Source organism: Nicotiana attenuata, unplaced genomic scaffold (genome assembly GCF_001879085.1).
Source record: "Nicotiana attenuata strain UT unplaced genomic scaffold, NIATTr2, whole genome shotgun sequence".
Taxonomy (NCBI): Eukaryota; Viridiplantae; Streptophyta; class Magnoliopsida; order Solanales; family Solanaceae; genus Nicotiana; species Nicotiana attenuata.
The window spans coordinates 11029-22184 of record NW_017674739.1 but is presented as its reverse complement, the minus strand read 5'-3'; the positions used below and the strand labels follow the sequence as shown (position 1 = coordinate 22184).

General features: G+C 37.7%; 1 pseudogene; it reads right to left on the bottom strand.

The window, feature by feature from the left end:
* Window positions 1-207: 207 nt before the first annotated feature.
* Window positions 208-4608, bottom strand: LOC109219201 (annotated as a pseudogene).
* Window positions 4609-11156: the final 6548 nt, after the last annotated feature.

Sequence of the window (11156 nt, the reverse complement as noted above, 5' to 3'; positions counted from 1 at the left end):
CCTGAGAGACCAAAGTTGGTCGCTAATTAGCGACCAACTTTGGTCCCTAAGGTAAAGGGACCAGCTTAATATCGACCAGGCGTGTTTGGTCGCTTTTTGGTCGCTTTTTGGTCAATAAGCGACCAACTTTGGTCGCTTTTGGTGGTCGCTTTTTTCCGGATTTCTAGTAGTGTATGCTCTAAAAATAAGTAGAAATAGACATGTAGTGAACATTAATAATAAGTAAAAACCATAAACCATTAGAAAGAAAAAACATTCAACTGTTTCCCTCAGAAACATTAACATGGATAGAAGGGCTTAAGGTGTTAAACAAAAAACAAATACACTAACTTAAAGTTCATGATCTTCCAAATCGCGTTGGCTAATACTCATCCTCCACCTTCTCCTACTCGTCATTGTCATCACCAGTATCATCATCATCATCACCTATAGTTGAAAAAAGAAAATCAGTATTACTATTCAAGATATTTATCAAAAATAAAGCTCCAGCTCCTCCGCCTTTCTTTATAAATCATTTAATTTGCATAACCAATCATCTGTATTAATTTGCTTTGACAGAAGAATTTTATCCATATATAGGCTTTCTTGAGTTTATCCATCTTTTATTGTTAAAAGACTTCATTGAGTAATTAGTAAAAGGAAAGGTGTAGCAAGGAAAATGCATCTAAAATGAGATTGGAGTGTAGTTTAATTTTTCTCAGTAGTGTACCTGACAACATTCTCCCGTTGATAAAGACCTTGAAATCAGCATTTTGATAATCTTCCACTTGCATCTTGCGGATATCCCTGGCTGACTTGTCAACAGATTCCTTGCACGACTTCACCTCAATGGATTTTAAAGAAGAGATGTCTCCAAAATAAGAAGGGATTTCCTTAAGACGCCAATGAACGCTCAAAACCAAGCGTTCAAGTTCAGGAAAGGCATCATCAGCGACACTCCATTCCTGAACGTTACATTTTTCTAGTTTTAAGACTTTGAGTTTGAGGTGAGGGAACTCGCCATCGCTCACTTCCCATTCCTTATTGTCATACTCAACATGGGATAGTTTGAGTACCTCAAGGTTCTGAAGCAACGCGATTCCTGATAAGTGTTGAGGATACAGGTAAAAGTCGGATAGTGTCAACTTTTTCAGATTTGGTGCGGAGATGCAAAAGGGGATGGTTTCAGGATATTTATGCGAGCAAGAGTGTCTAGAGATCTTTAGCGTTTCAAGCCGTGTTGGAATATCCAATACATGGTACTGAAAGTTTCCAACAGGGCCGACATCGCACCTCAGTTTCCGAAGATTAGGTATTTTTCTCAAAATCAATTCCATATCCTCCACTCCATAAAAAGTTACAGTGGAAAGAGTTTCCAGATCAAAAAGTTGTGCCGATTCATCAAGTGATCCTTCTGCATCTTTTATAGAAAATATGCATTTTGAAATATGCAGATGTTTCAACTTAACCATATACTCCCAATTCTTTTTGTCTATTGAGATGTGCTCGGATATATACTGCTGTATAGAATGCAAATTATTTAATATCAAAGTTTCCAGATTCCATAGATTTTTATCGGATAAATGTAACTCAGAGGAAATCAATTTTGAAGCAAAAAATTTCAAGTAAACTAGACCAGTTGGGAGAATAGCATGAGTGAACTCCAAATCCAGCACTTTTAAAAATTTGAAGCTGTCAAAATTTGTGGTTATCATGCAAAATTATAGAGCCGACAAGTGTCCATGACGATCTCCCTTTTCCTATTCGAGACTCTTCACCTGAAATGGAAATGCGATGAGCAAGTTGCTTGTGAGAGTGAACATGGGAAGAAGGATTGTCATTTTGGTCCCTGTGAACACAGAAATTAGTAAACCTATAAGATTGATTGCCAGATATAACTTGAATACTTAATTAATTGAACCAAAAGAGAGTACCACTAATTGGTGTATTACCGTGTTATCCATAGGATAAGATTCTCTTCCTTTCCTCTTTCCTTGCAGAAATCATGCAACAGGTCATGTATGCGACATGCTTTGATCTTACCACGAGAACTCCTCTTAGTTTTATTTCTTCCAATAAGACTTTCGAGATAACCTTCCGCTATATCCTCCAAACTCTTGCCACCAGAACATTTTATGAATCCCTCTGAGATCCACAACCATGTTAGCTTTGAGACATTAATCACACCGTCCTCTAAAAATGATCCAAAGTACAGAAAGCAAGACCTCAGATAATAGGGTAAATTGTGATAACTATGTTCTATAATGGCCCTTGAGTCATTGTGAATGTGGGGACCTAAATTGTTGGCGACTTGTTCCCAACATTCTTCTTTCTTCTCTGATTCTGCTAGAATACCGGCCACCAGAGCAACTGAAAGAGGCAACTGACCACACTTTTTTGCTATTTCTCGCCCAATATCTGTTAGGAGGGGGGAGCAAGTTTCTTCACCAAACACTTTCTTTTCTAACAACTTCCAACTTTCATCATCGGTAAACATACGAAGTGAAAAAGGATCACTTCGAAATCTAGCATAATTGGCAACTTCAAGATTTCGTGTTGTTAGAATGATTCTACTTCCATTATTGTCGCCTTGAAAACAACCTATTAGATCATCCCAGACACTAGCTTCCCACACATCATCAACAAGAATGAGATATCTTTTGGGTAATAAAGCTTTGCAAAGCTCATCTGCTAAATCCTCAGCATGCTTTTCCATACGTTGAGAATTCTCGCCTTTGACATCACGTAGAATGGCAAGCAATAAGCCTTTACGTGTATATACTTGAGACACACAACATTGTGCACGAATGTCAAAGTGAGAAACAACTGACCTGTCAGAGTAGAGTCTGTTGGCCAATGTTGTCTTGCCTAGACCAGGCATGCCAACAATTGCAATGACATCTCGCTCTTTGGTTCCTCTTATTAGTTGGTCGCGCAACGTTTCAATAACATCTTCAAACCCCACAATTTCTTCATTCATCCTTGGAGTTCTTGCCAAAGTTAATGATGTATGAGCTGCGTCTGTATCGATTGTATCCTCAACCATTTTCTTTTTCTGAATCTCTGCACTGATACAAGTAATTTCCTGTATGATATCCAAGAGCCAAGCCTGCCGACACAAGTAGGGAACTTTTTTGCTTATACAAGCATTGACGATGTATTCTACCTCATATGCTTTACTCATCAGTTGTGCAGCGCAATTTTGAAGCATCTCAAGCTTATTGTGTTTCCCTTCTGCAACAGCCTTTAGGAAAGGTTCCAAGCGCTCAAATATCTCCTGAATTTCTTCAAGGGGTTTTTTGTGAGGAGAGAGTGAATTTGAATAGCGTCTTCGGAACTCCTTCAAATTTTTTAAAAGAATATCAACACAGCCTAGTCCATGAATCCCTGGCAAGTTAGATTGAAACACCTTCCGAATGTTGAGGTAGATCATTGTGATTATACGTTTAAGGTTGCCCGGAAAATCAAGAACTCGTGCAGGGCTCACTTCTCCTGGTGCCATGTCTTCCTTCTTCTCCTCGTCTTCATATAACGAGTAAATCACAAGGGCATCAAGAATCACAGTGTTGATATTTCGAAGAAGAATTTCAAGATCTTGCATAGGCAAATAGATGATGTTGGTCCTCAAGAACTTGAGCATAAGCTGAAGGATTGCCATGTTTTCCTTCAAAGCAACTATCCGTCTGGAGTTACTATTAGTTGGTAACTCCAAATATTTCTGTAAGATAGTCGCCACAAAGCTGGCTTCGCTGTCAGCTCCTTGCTCATTTTGGATGTTAGGATAACATCCTGATTGTATTGTCAACCTCAAAGCTTGATGGACATCAACGTAGATCTTGCGGATGCATGGTTGAATGGGCTTAATCCTCATTTGCAAGAAATCAGAAAGCAAAGCATTTATTTCCTCTGGAGTTGAATCTTGATTTCCGCTGCCATTGCCTGGTAAATACAACCAGAAAAGCATTGATGCATGGCCGGCCACAACTAGAACATGAGTGAAGAAAGCATGTTGGCTCTGACTCTCTATGAACCTCTCTGATATAAAGCAAACAAAGGTTTGTAGCAAATTCAACTCCTTTAGTACATCCTTTATATGTTCCATGGTTTCCGGAGCATAAAGAAGTGAACATGAATCGTCAATCTTCACTAGATCGCGAAGATTCTCCACCACAGTATCGATGAATTCCATCACAAATTTGGCTGAAAGTGGTACTAATGATATTTCAGGAAAGGAGTATTTTGCTCTAATTTCCATTTTAGTCGACCAAATCTTGTTTTGCATATTAAAGGAACAGATATCAAAGTTCTTGGCTAAGTGTAATTCAGAAAAGTCAAGTGCAGCATCTTGAAACAGATCTTGGATTTTCTGAGTGACATCTTCTAGCATGTTGGATTCATCTGTGATTCTCTGCAAGCTGAGAAAAATATCCAAGAATTTGAATTCCCGTTTAAAGAACTTGACCATATCTTTCTGATCAGTGACATGGTCAAGTTGTTCAAAAACAGACAAATATTTGTGGGAAGACATCTCTCCCTCTTTTCTCAAAATTTGTGATTAAAAGAAACTGTGATGAACTTGAGTTGTAAACGGGAAGAATGAGAGCAATTTGAGATGTTTGTGTACTTAATCTTTACAGAACAACATTAATTTATACTACTACTCAGAGGGTTTTTTTCTTCTCAATTGGATTCCTTTAGCATAGAATTTTATATTTAATCTATTCACTGCACGCAATAAATTTTCATTCACATTTTTTATAGCAAGTTGCATTTTCATATTAATGGTCACATTAGTTGACTTTAAGAACAAAGAGCAGCATCATCTCTTACTATATATATCACTTTTTGTTCCTGTCTCTTTTTGTTTATTCTAGATTAGAAGATATAATATGTGACAGAAGTAGAATTGAAATATCAAATGAAAGATATTATTCAACATGTCTAACACTTTCTCATTTTAGATTGTCCTCAAAATTGTTTCACTATCCTAAAATTAACTGACAACCTTTTCTCTACGGTTTGAGATACTTTCTGTTATTCTATTATTGAAGAAGAAATGTTAAAACACGGTCCGATATTATGCATCTGATAATAGGTGAATTAAACTATAATTGGACCCTAAAGAACCACATTTTTGTATAGCTTTGTTGTAAAAAGTGATAACCAAATGCTCTGATTAGTGCTTTTCATGCTTTGCAGGCTATATCCAACGAAAGAAGTCGATGGAGCAAGTTTGGATCAATTACGAAGAAAAGGAGGCCAATCAAACGATGCCCACGAAATGCACCAAGTAAAGAGACAAAAGCAGAGCTGAACTTGGCCTGCCGCGGTCGGACCATAACCGTGGTAGGACCGCGGCAGAGCAGAGCTGCAGATTCAGAGGACCTCTCTTTGGCCGCGGTCCCGGTGTAACCGCGGTGGGACCGCGGCAGAACGCGAAGAAGCCAGGGACGAAAGTGTCAAGTCGGGAAAACTTGGTGTAAAACCTTTATAAAAAGTAGGAATTCGGCCACATTAGGTCAGATTTTACTTTTGAGAGTAATTTGGCAAGAGAAACAAGTGTGAGAGATCACCAAAAACATCATTATTCTTATTCTCTTTTATTTTTCTTGCAATCTTTAATTATGTATCTTCTAGTAGTTTATTCCTCCATTGTTATGAGTAGCTAAATACCTTAATCTAAGGTATTGGTGGAACCCGTTGGGGATGACTTGGTTGTTTTATTAATATAGTTGGATTTGGTTGTTAATCTCTATTTGTTCATCTATGTTTTGATTGTGGTTAGTTGAAAGGGCCCTCAATTATCCGTTCCTATTTATTATGTATCTACTTGAGAGAGAGTGCATATTTAGGTGATTGTATGAACATCACTCCCAGAGTATAGACGAGAGTCATAACCGAGGGTTTAGAGGTTGGATTAGAGATAACGATACCTCGGGTGCAATCTAAGTGAACTGTATTGTGAATCTAGCTAGCGTAGCTCGAGAGAGTGCGTCTAGTAAATTATCATAATTGCTTGAGAAAGATTTATGATAGCTGGAGCGTTCATGATTGATAGAGACAACTAAATCATAGTCATAAGACATATACAACCAAGGAAATTACCAACGGGGGAAATCATTGCCTTAGACCTTATTCCAATTGTTTACACATCAAGTTTAGTTAATTTTCAGTTGTTGATTACTTTCAGTCTTTAGTTGCTAGAAAAATCAACCATTGTGAATCAAAAAGTTTGGGGAAACAGATTGTGTGAATTTAGTAAATCTAACAATAGTAATTGATAGGTTAATTCTCTGTGGTTCGACTCTGGGCATAAATACTCAGATTATAGTTGCAACGCCCGCGTAGTCTTTTGCGCGACTCAGTTGAGCGTGACCAACATCCAATTTAAATTCCATTTTTGCGTCTAAAAAAATGTCTAGATCTCAAAATTTACACGTAATATACTGAAGTTAGATAATGATCACCCGCAAACAAAGCGTTGCCATGTGAGTCAGAGCCCGTCGCATTCGCGAAAGCTGATCCTTCGCGTTTGCGAGCTGGGGCGAAGTCAACGGCCAGTGGTGAACCATCACTAGCCTCGCGATCACGGCTCAAGCATCCTGATCGCGGTGGCATCAGTTCTTGTGCACCAACACAGTTTATCAATCCAATAGGCCGTGTGATTTAGTAATATGTCAATTTGACCACTATTAGTAGATAAAACAATTTCTTCTACATCTGATCCCAAACAATAAGATTAGGGATCTCCATTTCTAAGTTCATAGCCAATAGAGATTTGTGCATAGGATGTAAACATTGATCTCACCTACTCGTAGAATATTTAGGGGGGGGGGGGGGGGAGATTGGAGAAAAATTACATATTGTAATATAAGTTAATGAATATTTCAAAAATTATTTGAGAAAATTGTAGTAAAAAAAGATTTTTGATTCTACAAAGAGAGACACAGATATAAAATGAGACAGATAGAAATTTTATTCTGAAACACAATTTTTATTTATACTTATAGTTTCTTTTGTGATGAAGTGGTTCGTACGATCCTAGATTGATCTATTCTGTCCCTTCTATATAGTAAAAACCTTTAATATAAGTCAACTAATTACTAAAGCAAAAAACAAAGTCATAGGTGATATACTAAGGGTGTATTTGGTACGAAGGAATATTTTCAGAAAATATTTTTCATTTTTTTCATATTTAGTTGGCTTAAACTATGGGTGTTAATGTGTGGGCCGGGCCGGGTTGGGCCTCTAGTTTTTGGACCCGTACGGGTTACGGTCCGGTTCCGGGTTGGTTCTTAACGGGTTTAACGGGTTCGGGATCATCCGGTAAAAATTGAACCGTAAGGGTTACGGGTTGAGGGGGCCGGGCCGGGCTGGGTTTAGTGTAATTTTAATTTTTTTTTTTGGAATGTTTTTATAAATATTGTAAGTTATATTAATACAAAGCACTAACATAAAGAATACAAGGAAGATGGGAAAAAATTGCACTTATTGCAATTTGCAAGTGCTACTTTTATTTCATAATTCAAACTTACAAATTGAAAGGTTTACATTTTTAACAACAAGTAAATTCACCAAGGGTTTTAAATATATACCTCTAAAATGCAATATTTCACCTATATACATAGTATAATTTTCGACGAACCACCCTCAGGACTATATAGCTTCTCCCATGCCCTTGTTTACATAGTTGACTAATCACATAATTGAATTGACAATATGAACAGATAAACAAAACACATAATACAAATAGGAAAAAAAAAATACCTTGGAAATCAACCAGGCTTTTTCCATGCGTTCAACAAAGTTAGATGAACTATCAACTGCTGATGCTCTTACCACAAAAATTCTGGGTATTTGCTTTAATCTAGGATTTCCAGGAAAAATCAATTGTAATCCTCTTGGTGTTGCAAATCGATTAATAACATTTGATTTTGCAGTAATTATGGATCAACAAAAACATGTACAAGTACTGCTACTTGCCATTTTTTCCCTTATTTTTTTCCGTTCAATTTCTTGCCCACAGAATTCGAAAATTAAAAAAAAAACAAAAAAAAGTAGCCGTTTAAACCGGGCCGGTTAACCCGGTAAGAGTTACTGCTCACTCTTCCGGGTTCAACCGGGACGATTACCCATTTCAAAGAACTAAACCGGACCAACCCCCTAATCCCCCTACCCAGCCCTACCCAGCCACCTCTTACCGGTCCCGGCCGGTTCCGGATTCTACCGGTTGGGCCGGTCCGGAACCGGGTCAACCCGGCTCGTTTAACACCCTTGGCTTAAACCGTATTTTCAAAAGTGTTTTCTGGACGAGTTTCAAGGTAAGCTTCACACGAGGGATTAAAAAAAGGGGGGTGGGGGGCGTAACCAATCATCTGTATTTTGTTTGACAAAACAATATCTATGATAAGGGAATTTCCTAGTTAATTGTTTACATAGATAGAAACTATATATAGGCTTTCTTGCGTTTATCTAGGGCTGTCAAATTTGGCCCAAGCCCAAATGACCCGCCCAACCTGCCCAAGGTTGGGTTGGTTATTGACCCGCCCATTTATTGAACTTAGCCCATCTTGACCCAACCCATCTCAACCCATTTAAAGTTGGGCTAATTTTTAGCCCAAATTGATCCATGAGTAAGTTTGTCAAAATATCTTAGAAATAATTTTATTTTTTGTTTAATATTTTAAATATGACCATAACAAAAGCAAAAAAGCCTTATTTAGTAATTATACAATTTATAAGAAAATAACACATATTAGTTAAAGTTTAATAAGAGTTGGGCGGGTTGGGTTATGACCGGAACTTTAACCCATCTTGACCCAACCCATCTTAGCCCAAGTAACTTTTGGGCGGGTCAAAATGACCCGCCCAATTATTGACTCAACCCATTTTGACCTCCCCAAAATTGACCCAACCCGCCCATTCGTACGACCCTAGATTGATCTATTCTGTCCCTTCTATATAGTAAAAACCTCTCACATAAGTCAACTAATTACTAAAATAAAAAACAAAGTCATAGGTGATATACTAAGGGTGTGTTTGGTACGAAGGAATATTTTCAGAAAATATTTTTCATTTTTTTCATATTTAGTTGGCTTAAACTATGGGTGTTTAACGGGTGGGCCGGGCCTTTAGTTTTTGGACCCGTACGGGTTACGGTCCGGGCCAGTTCCGGGTTGGTTCTTAAAGGGTTTAAAGGATTCGGGTTCATCCGGATAAAAACTGAACCGTAAGGGTTACGGGTTGAGGGGGCCGGGCCGGGCTGGGTTTAGTGTATTTTTAATTTTTTTTTTGGAATTTTTATAAATATTGTAAGTTATATTAATACAAAGTACTAACATAAAGAATACAAGGAAGATGGGAAAAAATTGCACTTATTGCAATTTGCAAGTGCTACTTTTATTTCATAATTCAAACTTACAAATTGAAAGGTTTACATTTTTAACAACAAGTAAATTCACCAAGGGTTTTAAATATATACCTCTAAAATGCAATATTTCACCTATATACATAGTACAATTTTCGACGAACCACCCTCAGGACTATATAGCTTCGCCCATGCCCTTGTTTACATAGTTGACTAATCACATAATTGAATTGACAATATGAACAGATAAACAAAACACATAATACAAATAGGTAAAAAAAAATACCTTGGAAATCAACAAGGCTTTTTCCATGCGTTCAACAAAGTTAGATGAACTATCAACTGCTGATGCTCTTACCCCAAAAATTCTAGGTATTTGCTTTAATCTAGGGTTTCCAGGAAAAATCAATTGTAATCCTCTTGGTGTTGCAAATCGATTAATAACATTTGATTTTGCAGTAATTATGGAACTACAAAAACATGTACAAGTACTGCTACTTGCCATTTTTTCCCTTCTTTTTTTTCCGTTCAATTTCTTGCCCACAGAATTCGAAAATTAAAAAAAAAACAAAAAAAGTAGCCGTTTAAACCGGGCCGGTCCGGGCTGGTTAACCCGGTAAGAGTTGCTATTCACTCTTCCGGGTTCAACCGGGCCGGTTACCCGTTTTAAAGAACTAAACCGGACCAACCCCCCAACCCCCCTACCCAGCCCAGCCCAGCCCCCTCTTACCGGTCCGTGCCGGTTTCGGGTTCTACCGGTTGGGCCGGTCCGGAACCGGATCAACCCGGCCCGTTTAACACCCTTAGCTTAAACCGTGTTTTCAAAAGTGTTTTCTGGACGAGTTTCAAGGTAAGCTTCACACGAGGGATTAAAAAAGGGGGGTGGGGGGCGTAACCAATCATCTGTATTTTGTTTGACAAAACAATATCTATGATAAGGGAATTTCCTAGTTAATTGTTTACATAGATATAAACTATATATAGGCTTTCTTGCGTTTATCTAGGGCTGTCAAATTTGGCCCAAGCCCAAATGACCCGCCCAACCTGCCCAAGGTTGGGTTGGTTATTGACCCGCCCATTTATTGAACTTAGCCCTTCTTGACCCAACCCATCTCAACCCATTTAAAGTTGGGCTAATTTTTAGCCCAAATTGATCCATGAGTAAGTTTGTCAAAATATCTTAGAAATAATTTTATTTTTTGTTTAATATTTTAAATATGATCATAACAAAAGCAAAAAAGCCTTATTTAGTAATTATACAATTTATAAGAAAATAACACATATTAGTTAAAGTTTAATAAGAGTTGGGCGGGTTGGGTTATGACCGGAATTTTAACCCATCTTGACCCAACCCATCTTAGCCCAAGTAACTTTTGGGCGGGTCAAAATGATCCGCCCAATTATTGACTCAACCCATTTTGACCCGCCCAAAATTGACCCAACCCGCCCATTTGTCACCCCTACGTTTATCCATCTTTTATTGCTTTTTCATTTTTTACTGATAGTACTTCTATCATTGTGTTTTCCCTTGTATAGTAAGTTTTTCGAAAGAGGAAACATTGTTCTATCTTCAAAAATATGAGTTGGGCCAATGGCCCTAATAGATAAGTAGCGAAAATGTAAAAAACGTTGTCAATGATATAACATGAGAAACAAAATAATAGTTTAAACCTATAAGCGGCCCCTTAAAGTTGGTTCCACTTTTCATTTTGACACTTTTATTCTGAGTTTTTTTATTTTAACACTCCAACTCATTTCTTCATGTGCCACTTAAACACAAAGTGCTCACTAGTCAAAAATAGAAGAGAGT